We start from the raw sequence: 11397 nt of genomic DNA, 5'->3' as shown, positions 1-11397 counted from the left end.
AGCCTCTCAAAGTGCTGGGATTATAGGCATGAGCCACTGTGCCCAGTTTTGCCAATTATTGAACCTGAGGAGGGGGTCATGGGAACCCCTAAATCAGTTATAAATCATAGGTGAACAGTCTGGAGGGAGGCCCAAACTTGTAGTTGGCATCTGAAGTGGAGGCTGTCCTGTGGGACTGAGTCCCTAAATCATGGGATCTGATGCTAACTCCAGGTACTGTTGGAATCGAAATGAACTGTAAGACACACAGCTATGTCATAAAGTTGGAAGATTTGTTGGTGTGAGGGAATCCCTACACTGCCATTTGCTGTCAGAAGCAAAACGTTGCAAATAGAAGAAATATTTTTCCCTTTCTCAGCTTTGACAAATATATAGAATGTGGCAAAAGTGATGTGTGACTTCAGAACATCAGTCCCAAGAAAACTTGCTGTTGCCACTCTCACCCTTGATGGAATGCTGTGAAGATACCAAGGCTGCCTATTGGAGGATGAGAGGCCATGTGGAGCAGAGGAGTTCTATCTGAGCAGAGCCAGCAACCAGCATGACCACCAGGCCTGTGAGAGAACCTTCTTAGACCATGCAGCCCCATTAGCCACCAGATGACTGCGACCACACAGGTGATCCCAAGTGAGACCAACAGAAGAACCACCCAGCAGAGCCCATCCCAAACTATCCTGCCTAAGGATACATATATGATAGAGCCAGATCCCATTGCTTCAGGAACAGAGGTGGGTGAACACCTGACAGATTACCTTCTAGCTTTTTCTCCTCTCATCACTTTCCTCACCTCCTACCAATTCCAATAACATCAAAAGCAGTGAACATTGGTTCAACCTCAGTTATCCTCACAACCACCCTTAGACATGCCCAGTTGTATTATCATTTTACAGATGACGAAACTGGAGCCAAGAGAGGTTAATGGACCTGCCCAAGATCACTCAGCAGGTGAGCAGAGGGAGTGGGATCGGAATCCCGTTTTATCTAATGCCAGAGTCACCATCATTGTGGCTTTTTGCTAGCCTGCTGCATTCATGCTTTCATTCAAGACCAATTTATGGAGTCTTTTATGTCTGATGCTTGGGATGGAAAGATGAACAAGAGAGACATGGTCCCTTTGTCAATAGCTATCTAATGAAGAATCACAAATTGTGATCATCACTGGGCTTTGTGTTGGCTTCAGTGATGAATTTAGGGTGCCCGTGAAAGTGGTAATTTGTTCCAAGTATAAATTAGGATTGTGTTCATCTGTGAGTAATAGGAAACCTCTTCCAGTCGCTTATACAGCTAAGGTTGGAATTTTTCACATAAGAAGACTGAAGAGGGAGGCCGAGGTGGGTGGGTCACCTGAGGTCGGGAGTTTGAGACCAATCTGACCAACATGGAGAAAGTCCATCTCTACTAAAAATACAAAATTAGCTCAGAGTGGTGGCACATGTCTGTAATCTCAGCTACTCAGGAGGCTGAGGCAGGAGAATCACTTGAACCCAGGAGGCAGAGGTTACAGTGAACGGAGATTGTACCATTCCACTCCAGCCTGGGCAACAAGAGCAAAACTCTATTTCAAAAAAAAAAAAAAGACTGAAGATAAGCAGTCTAGGGCTGATGCTGCAGGTCATGAAGTCATATGTACAGTTGGTGTGGCCTCACGCCTGTCATGGGATCAGTGGCCCCAGGGCAAGAAGGGGCTTGGCTTGTTAGCTTCAGCTAGGCACAAACTCCAAATGAACTGCTTTGGTCACTTGCCCAGCCCTGGACCAACCATGGTGTCTGGCCCAGTCTGGGTCATAGGTATCCTCTACTGGAAAGAGAATGGGGTTTGTCATCAAATGAGGGGAAGTGGAGAGGAATGGCAGGCTGTGTTTCCCAACATGGTTGCAATGATCTCTGTCTTCCTACACACTCTTCTTATCATGGGATTTTTGCCTCTTCTCCCATCAAAAACTGGGGTCTAGGTTTCTGTTCCTTGAATCCCGGTGGGCTTGGGACAATGGTCAGAGTGATGTCTAAGGCTGGGTAGTAAAAGATAAGTCAACTTCCACCTGGTTCTCTTGGGATGCTCCCTCTTGGAAGCTGACCACCGTGGGGAAGCTACGGTAGGTGTTTCACCCAGCGCCCCATTTGAGGCACTGGACCTGTGGGTGAGAGAGCCTTCGGAGACTCCAGCTCCTAGACATCAGGTCACCACCCTCAGGCTTTAAGGTGCTCCCACCAAATCCACAGAGAGCAGAGGGATGAGCTGTCCCTGCCAAGCCCTGCTCGAATTACAGATTTGTTTATTTAGTTTTTGAGACAGGGTCTCACTCTGTCACCTAGACTGAAGTGCAGTGGTGCAATCTTGGCTCACTGCAGCCTCAACCTCCTGGGCTCAAGCGATTCTCCCACCTCAGCCTCTGAGTAGCAGGGACTACAGGCCCTCACCACCACACCTAGCTAATATTTTTTAAAAGTTTTTGCAGAGAGACAGGGTCTCACCATGTTGCCCAGACTAGTCTCAAGCTCTTGGGCTGAAGCAATCCTCTGGCCTCAGCCTCCCAAAGTACTGGGATTAGAAGTGTGAGCTGCCACGCCAAGCCAGATTACAGGTTTGTGACCATCATACACGATTGCTGTTATTTATTGATTGATTTAGAGACAGAGTCTCACTCTGTTGCCCAGGCTGGAGTGCAGTGGCACAATCTCCACTCACTGCAACCTCCACTTCCCAGGTTCAAACGATTCTCATGCCTCCATCTCCCGGGTAGCTAGGATTACAGGCATGCACCACCACGCCCAGCTAGTTTAAAATATATTTTAGCAGAGACAGGGTTTCATCATGTTGGCCAGGCTGGTGTTGAACTCCTGGCCTCAAGCAATCCACCTGCCTTCGCCTCCCAAAGTGCTGGGATTACAGGCATGAGCCACCACGCCCAGCTGATCACTGTTTTTTAGCCACTAGGTCTGGGGTTATTTGTTAGGCAGCAATGGACAACTAGAGCAAGAGATGGTGCACATGGGGCATGAGCAGAGGCTCCTGGGGAGGTGGGAGGTGAGAAGGAGCAAGAGACAGATAGAGGCAGAATGAGGAAGGCTCAGAAACAGCTGATGTGCTACCTGCAAGGAAGGCCGTCAGATGTAGGCATGTCTGTTCCCTGCAGCCATGAAGGAAACTAATCCAACCACTGGGTTGCATGCTAGCTTGATTACCAGGTCCAGTGGAAAGGGAAGCAAAAGACCTACCAGGCCCACACCAGGAAGCATCTGGTGCCCCACCTTGCTATGCCTCCCCTCCAACCAGGTGGAACTGCAGACTGATGTCCAGGCTCAGCCTTGCCCCTGCTCACTAGCCAATGCTGGCCTTGGGCAGAAGTCATCCTGGGGACAAGTGGCCCTGGAATGGGCTCTGCTCTTGCTGACAGCACCCTGTGCCTCTGTGTGAGTAATACCCCTACAGCTGTGTCCCCTTGCCTCTGATATCTGCGTTTTTAATAACTGGAAATTACCTTGCTAAACTCTGTTATCATTTCTGGTATTTTTTTTTTTTTCTGCAGAAGTAAGTTTTTAATGTAGATAGATCATCTGAGAATGATGATAGTTTTGTTTCTTCCTTTCTGACCCTGATACCTTTATTCATTTTTCCTTATCCTATGCTGGCACACAAATACAATGTTGAAGATAAGCACTGTCATTCTCACCTTGTTTCTGAGTTTAAAGAAAAGACTTCTCATGTGCACCATTAAGAATGATGTTTACTGGCCAGGTGCAGCGGCTCACGCCTGTAATCCCAGCACTTTGAGGGGCCAAGGTGGGTGGATCACGAAGTCAGGAGATCGAGACCATCTTGGCTAACACAGTGAAACCTCGTCTCTACTAAAAATACAAAAAAATTAGTCAGGCATGGTGGCGGGCGCCTGTAGTCCCAGCTACTCTGGAGGCTGAGGCAGGAGAAAGGCGTGAGCCCGGGAGGCGGAGCTCGCAGTGAGCCGAGATTGCACTACTGCACTCCAGCCCAGATAAAAGTGCGAGACTCCGTGTCAAAAAAAAGAATGATGTTTACTGTAACATTTGGTGGAGATGCTTTATCATATGAAGAAATATTTTTCTTCATTTGCCAATAGTTTTTATGATAAAAGGATTTAAATTTTAGCCATTGCTCTTTCTGCATCTGTATGAACAATCACATGGTTTCCTCCTTTAACCTGTTACTGTGATGAACGGCATTTATAGATTCTCTAATGTTAAGTCACCTTTACATTGCTGGGATAAATGTATATTTGTCATCATATATTCTTTATATGTCAACGGCTGGGTTTGCTGATATTTTGTGTACGATTTTTGTGTCTATTTTCATGGATGGCTTTCATCTATAATTTTCCTTTCTCACACCATTCTTGTCAGGTTTTCGTATCAAGGTTATGTTGGCCTCATACAATGAGTTGGGAAATATTCCCTCTTTTTCTACTCCTTGGAAGAGTTTGTGTAAGATTTGTCTGATACTTTAAATATTTGATAGAACTCATCTGTAAAACTCACTGGGACTGACATTTTCTTTTTGGGTAGATTATTATTATTATTGTTTTTTGAGACAGAGTCTTACTCTGTCGCCCAGGCTGGAGTGCAGTGGTGCCATTTCACCTCAATGAAACCTCTGCCTCCCAGGTTCAGGCGATTCTCCTGCCTCAGCCTCCCGAGTACTGGGATTACAGGCGTGTGCCACCACGCCCGGCTAATTTTTTGTATCTTTAGTAGAGACAGGGTTTTGCCATATTGGCCAGGCTGGTCTCAAACTCCTGACCTCAGTGATCCACCCACCTCAGCCTCCTAAAGTGCTGGGATTACAGGCGTGAGCCACAGCGCCCAGCTATTTGTGGGAAGATTTTAAACTACTGTTCCATTTTATTCAAGGTTATAAGACTATTCAGACTTTCTTTTTCTTTTTGAGTCAGTTTTGGTAGATTATACTTTTTCTAAGAATTTTTCCATTTCCCTGCCACTCCCTGAATTGGAAAAATCCTTGCCTGGCCTTACCTAGGACATATTCCTTCCTTGTAATCTTTCGCTCATCTCTCAGAATGTATCCTCTTTGCAATCCTTTTTTTAAAAAAATTCTCTTTGGAATCCTAATCTCTTTCTGCTTTTCCCTTCATATGTTGACATCCGGATCAGGATTATTTGGGCTACAACTAACAGAGCACTGGATTAAAATGGATTAAAGAACAAGGCATTTTTGCTAGTTCATGAAAGCAGTCTAGGGGGTGGCATTTCCAGGGCTGGCTCAGTGCCACTGAGAGCCCAAGCTCTTTCTTTCCACCCTCGCACTCTCTGCATAATTCGCCTGCTTCTTAGGCCTCTCTCCGTGTGGTCACATGATGGCTGCTGCAGCTCCAGGAGTTCTCCAGGAGTATGGACATGAAAACATCCAAGAAGAGGAGGCATCTCCTCCTTTGCATCACTTTTACTGGAAAGGAATGCTTTCCCCAGAAGTCCCCACACCCCATGTCCCACGCAGCAAACCTGCCTCCAGGTCCTGCTGGTGCAGCTGAGTTCCAAAGGAGATGGGGACAGTGAGGATGTGGAGCTTGCAGATTCTGCAGCGGTGGCAGGCCTGCCAGCTAGGACCAAGATCACATGTGTGCTCCAGCACCCTCGGGCTTAACCCCTGAACTGTCCGGCCTCACCCTCTCCTGATCTCTCTGGCCTGTTGCCACCAGGCCAGCTTAACAGAAAATACTAGAACCTGTGGTTGTTGGTAAATGTTTAATAACTGGCTCTCCAGAGGTCAGGGGTTGGGGTGAGCCCCGCTTTGAAGGTTTGCTGATTTCCGGGATGTAAACACTCCCACTTTGATTGATTTCAAGGTACCAATGCAAAGTCCCTGAACATGGAGTAGGGAAGAGACGCTCACCATCGGCTCTCATGAACCCTACGAACCGGTCCTGGTGTACCCCTGTCTAGAACCCACGGGAATCTGTACCTTCGAGCTGGGGGAAGGGACGCCCTACCCAGGCTGCAGTGTAATAATTAAGGCATTAAAGGAGCTGGCTGGACACAAATGAGACCGTTTGTTGGATTCCTACGATGCGCTGATCACACACAAATGTCATCTCGATGCCTCATAACTATCCCTTTGTCTGGTGAAGATGCTGGGATTCAGAGGTTGAGACACCCAGTGACTTATGTGGAATCGGAATCCAAACCCAGGTCTGTCTTCTTCCGAAGGCTGTGTCCTTTCACCCCAAACAAAGGCCCAGATTCAGAAGAGACCCAGCTCACTCTCATTCCACACCGATGACATGCCAGGGGCCAGGATGTTCAAAGTGGAGCACGACTCACAGTCGCCAAAAAGTAGGAAAAAACAAATGTCCATCACTGAGGAGTGGATAATGAAACACGGTCCATCCATACAACTGATACCATCGGCCACAGACAGGAACGAGGCTCTGACGCACCCTACGACGCGATGAACCTTGAACATGATGTTGAGTGACAGAAGTCAGACACAAGGGACCACGTATTACACGATTCACTCCATTTACATGAGAGGCCCAGCGTGGCCAGTCTACAGGGACAGAAAGTGGATGGGTGGCTGTCAGGGGCCAGAGGGAGGAGGGAATGGGGAGTGACTGACAAGAGATACGGGGTATCTTTGTGGGGTGATGGAAATGTTCTAGAACTAGATGGAGGTGTGCACAACGTGTCAGTGTGCCTAGTGCCCCTGAAATTATAAAACAAATCAAGCAGTGGAGGATTCCTCAAAAAGGGACTTTCTTTGCTCCAGCCTCTCAGGCTGAGGCTCTTGTGTCACTTTCTCAAGTTCACCGCAGGGGGCTTTCCCATGCTACCAGGTAAAAAGTAAAGGAAGCGAGGCCAGGCATAGTGGCTCACACCTGTAATCCCAGCACTTTGGGAGGCTGAGGTGGAGGATCACCTGAGGTCAGGAGTTTGAGACCAGCCTGGCCAACATGGTGAAACTCCGTCTCTACTAAAAATGCAAAATTAGCCAGGTGTGATGGTGCACGCCTGTAGTCCCAGCTACTCAGGAGGCTGAGGCAGTAGAATTGCTTGGACCTGGGAGGCAGAGGTTGCAGTGAGCCGAGATTATACCACTGCACTTCTGCCTGGGCGACAACGATGAAACTCAGTCTCAAAAAAAAAAAAAAAAAAAGTAAAGGAGGCATTTTACATGCATCTTTTGCATTAAGTACTCTCAGCTCCCCTGTAATTGGGAAATACTATTAACCCCATTTTACAGTGAAGAAAACTGAGGCTCAGGGAGAAATTAAGGAACTTGCCCATGAGCCCACAGCCAGTCTATGGGAGAGCCAGGACTTGGGCCCAGGCCCGTATGATTCCAAAGTATTGCTCTGAACTCTTCACTGTAGTAAAGCAACGTCCATGTTGCATGGGGTTTTCTCCTTCTGGGAGGCTAGTTCAGTGGGACGGCAGGATTTTCTCCTTCCAGGATGCTAGTTCAGGGATACGGCAGCTCGGAAGGCTACGTAGGCTGGAAGCTTCCGTGTCTCCCAGGCCCCCACCCTCCCTCAGCAGGAATGAGGGACTGGTGCTGGGAGAGAAGAGCCGTGTGTGAGGGTGTCCCAGGCCCGTCCACCGCATCCCTCCAGGACACTCGGCTCTGTTACGACTCGGCTGTGTGGCGTTCGTTAGGCCTCATTTTGCTGACCTTAAAAAGTGACCAACAGCAGAGATCAGGGGTCCTCTACAGAGGCTGTGCTGCCCCTGGGGGCCTTCGGGAAGACTTCAGGGGTACAAGTGGGACAGTCCCCCAAATGAGGAACTCCCCCAATCCCTCTGCTTTTGGATGTCCCATCACGCCCTGGTAAATGAAAAATCCTTGCAAAACATGGGTCTGGAACTGAACTGTGGGTGTGTCTGTTTTCCACGTCATTGTCATATGCATTGGATATTCTGGGAATGCAACCACTGCGTGATCGGGGAGAACTCCTTCCGGAGGTGTCCAGGATTTGGGAAAATCCCATCTCTAGCAGCAGTACCTTCATGGTCTTTGAGCCTCCACATGACATGCCTGTGTCCACCTGCACCTGTGGCTGTCACATTATGTGACTGTCTAGAAGCAAGCATCAGGCCACTTCATCCTGTCACCTGATATGACCAGACCCGAACATTCACTTTGTAAAATCCACATTATTTTATTATAATTGACTATCCTTTTGTGATTTTTCTCTATGTTACAGTCAGGGCATTATATTGATTTCTTTTTCTTTTTGCAATTGGTTTGTAGGTGGGTTAGATTTTCTATGAATTTCATTTCAGAATAATAAAAGAAGCATTACAAAATATTCGTTGCTAAAAAACAGTGTTGGTCGGGTGTGATGGCTCACATCTATAATCCCAACACTTTGGGAGGCCAAGGCAGGTGGATCCCTTGAGCCCAGAAGTTTGAGGCCAGCCTGGGCAACATAGCAAGACCCCATCTCTATGAAAAAATTTTTAAAAATTAGCCTGGCATAGTGGTGCACACCTATAGTTCCAGCCATTTGAGAGGCTAAGGCAGGAGGATGGCTTGAGCCCAGGAGTTCAAGGCTACAGTAAGCCGTGATCCCACTACTGCACTCCAGCCTGGGCAACAGCATGAGACCCTATCCCAAAAAAAAAAAAAAAAAAAAAAAAAATGTGTTAAGGCTGATACAGTTCTGGGAAACACTGAGACATATGATTTCTTAAGATCCCTTCCAGTTTTTAAATAATTAAACCTGACCTCGTAAACCTTTTTCCCTAATCCTAGGAAAACCAAGTGCACAGTGCCTTTTAAACAATCCCCAAAGCGTCGTTGCACCACTGTGACCCAAGTGTGCCCAGAGGCTGATTAAAATTAACAAACCCTGAAGACTCTTAAGAGGCTTCCTTCTGGCGCTTGGTAGAACAATCTCTTCTGCCACGCTCAATGACAACATACTTGCCTTGCTTATTTCCTTTTCACCTTAACAAAGAGAAGAGCTGATGCCCTAAACTCAAACTTTCTTGTGCTGTCTTTGTGCTTTGACAAGTTCAGTGCTTACCTAGAATATTTTTGTTTTTGTTTTCACTGAAAAGAGAAAAAAAAAAGAATAAATAAAACTCCAAGGAACTTTGGTAACATATTTGCATGGGCTGCAGTGAGTTCATGCCATGTGACATTCCTTTCTATTAATTATTTCTCCTGGGTTTATCTTTTCCTCATCTCTTCTCTAACTGATAATATTCTAACAGCAGCCTGCAGGACATTCTGGATGGACGCTGCCTTTTCTGTCTGCACAGCACAGACTGTTCACAATGGCTGGTGTTGGAGATGCCTCGCAGAACCGGCAGATGAGCCAGGGAGTGAAAAAAAGCAAAAAAGAGAAAGTAGAGAACAGAATCAACCAAAACTATGAAGGGAGCGCTGTGGTATCGAGGTGTTCGGGGCTGAAAGATATCCCCCAAAAATGCACATCCACCTGAAACCTCAAAATGTTGCCTCATTTGGATATAGGGTCTTTGCAAGTGTAGTTAGTTAAAAATGAAGTTCTGCTGGAATAGGATGGGGCTTAAATACAATGACAGTGTCTTGAAAAGAAGGGAAGAGGACACAGAGACACACAAGGGGAAGGCACATGAAGATGGAGGAAGAGATGGGCATGGCACGTCTATGAAACAAGGAAAGCCCAGGAATGCCCAAAGCCCACAGAAGCTGGGAGAGGCTACGAAGGTCCTGGCCACAGAGCCTGAGGGGTGAGCATGGTCCTGCTCACGCCACACTTGTGTGCCGAGCACGGTGGGAGAATAAATGCTTATTCTTTCAAGTGACTAAGTGGATGGGCATTTGCTATGCAGCCACAGAAAACCAATCCCGGGATCACAAGAAAAGTAACGTTAACACTAACCCGAATCCTAACCCTAACGCTAACCCTAATCGTAACCCTAAACACTAACCTTAACCCTAACCCTAACTCATGACCTTAACAACTAGCCCTAATCCTAACCCTAACACTAAACCCAAATGCTAACCCAAAAAGCTAAAGCTAAAACCAAACATAACCTAACCCTTAACCTATACACTAATCCTAACCCTAACCCAGAAACCTAACCACAACCCAAAGCCAGAACCCATAATCCTAACCATAACCCTCACCCCTAACTCAAACCCTAACACGAACCCAAACCCTAGCCCAAAACCCTAAACTTACCCCTAAAACCTAACTTAACCCTAACCCTAACCCAAAACTATAACGCTGCCACTAAACCATAAACCAAAACCGAAACCTAAATCCTAACACTGACCCTAAATCCTAACGCCTAACCCCAAACCCTAACCTGAACCCTAAAACCTAACCTTAACAATAAACCTAAACCCTAACACTAACCCTAAAGCCTAACCCTAACCCTAAACCCTAACCCTAACTCTAAACCCTAACCCTAACCTACAGGTGGCTGAGCGAGCTCCATCTGCCTTGCTCTCCCTCCATCTAACCAGCAACTGCAAAGTTGATTTTTAGAACCTGAGTGGTGTGTAGGGTGGAGGAAGAACCTGCTGAGCTCTTTGCCTCACCTACAGGTGGGTGGTTTAGAGACTGACCCCGCCCTGGGTATTCTTTTAGCTCCAGGTAAATGAGCCACTTCCTACATGCCAGGGACACTTGGTGATAGGAATAATGCCAGACATTTACTGAGTTCTTCCCATAATCCTGGAACTATTCAAATGAGTATATATGAATTTAAACACTCTATATTCTATTATGTTAATAATTTTATTAATAGAGTATGTGTATTCTATTAATGATGTTATCATCAAAATAGCAATTGTATTTTATGAAATACTAGTCACCATTAGTTGTCAGATACACCATTATGTTACTTTGGTTTTAAGAATTAAAACAAAAACAAACATGTCATTACTGGTAAACACATCCCAATTTTAGAGATGTTAAAGTTCAAATCTTAGAATCAACAAAATATGAAGCCAGGTACAGTGGCTCATCCCTGTAATCCAACGCTATGGGAGGCTAGGGGTGGGAGGATCGCTTAGGCCCAGGAGGTCAAGGCCAGCCTGGGCACCAGAGCAAGACTCCATCTCAACAAAAATTTAAATATTAGCCAGACATGGTTGCATGCATGTAGCCCCAGTTACTCAAGAGGCTGAGACAGAAGGATCACTTGAACCCAGGAGTTTGAGGCTACAATGAGCTCCGATCACATAACTACACTCCAGCCTAGGCACAGAATCTCTCTCTAAAAAATAAAATAAAAGTAAATAATCAATGAAATGTGGTATTATCATCACCCCTATTTTATGGATAAGGAAATTGAGGCTTAGGTCACACAGATTTCAAGGGTAGGGCCAAGATGAAACTCCCTGGCTGTGTGACTTCTGGGGCCCAGGCTTTTTTTTTTTTTTTTTTTTTTTTTTTTTGAGACAGAGTCTCG

Source organism: Piliocolobus tephrosceles, chromosome 17, assembly GCF_002776525.5.
Source record: "Piliocolobus tephrosceles isolate RC106 chromosome 17, ASM277652v3, whole genome shotgun sequence".
In the NCBI taxonomy this organism is placed as follows: Eukaryota; Metazoa; Chordata; class Mammalia; order Primates; family Cercopithecidae; genus Piliocolobus; species Piliocolobus tephrosceles.
The sequence above is the reverse complement of the archived record's forward strand: the minus strand, read 5'-3'. Positions refer to the sequence as shown.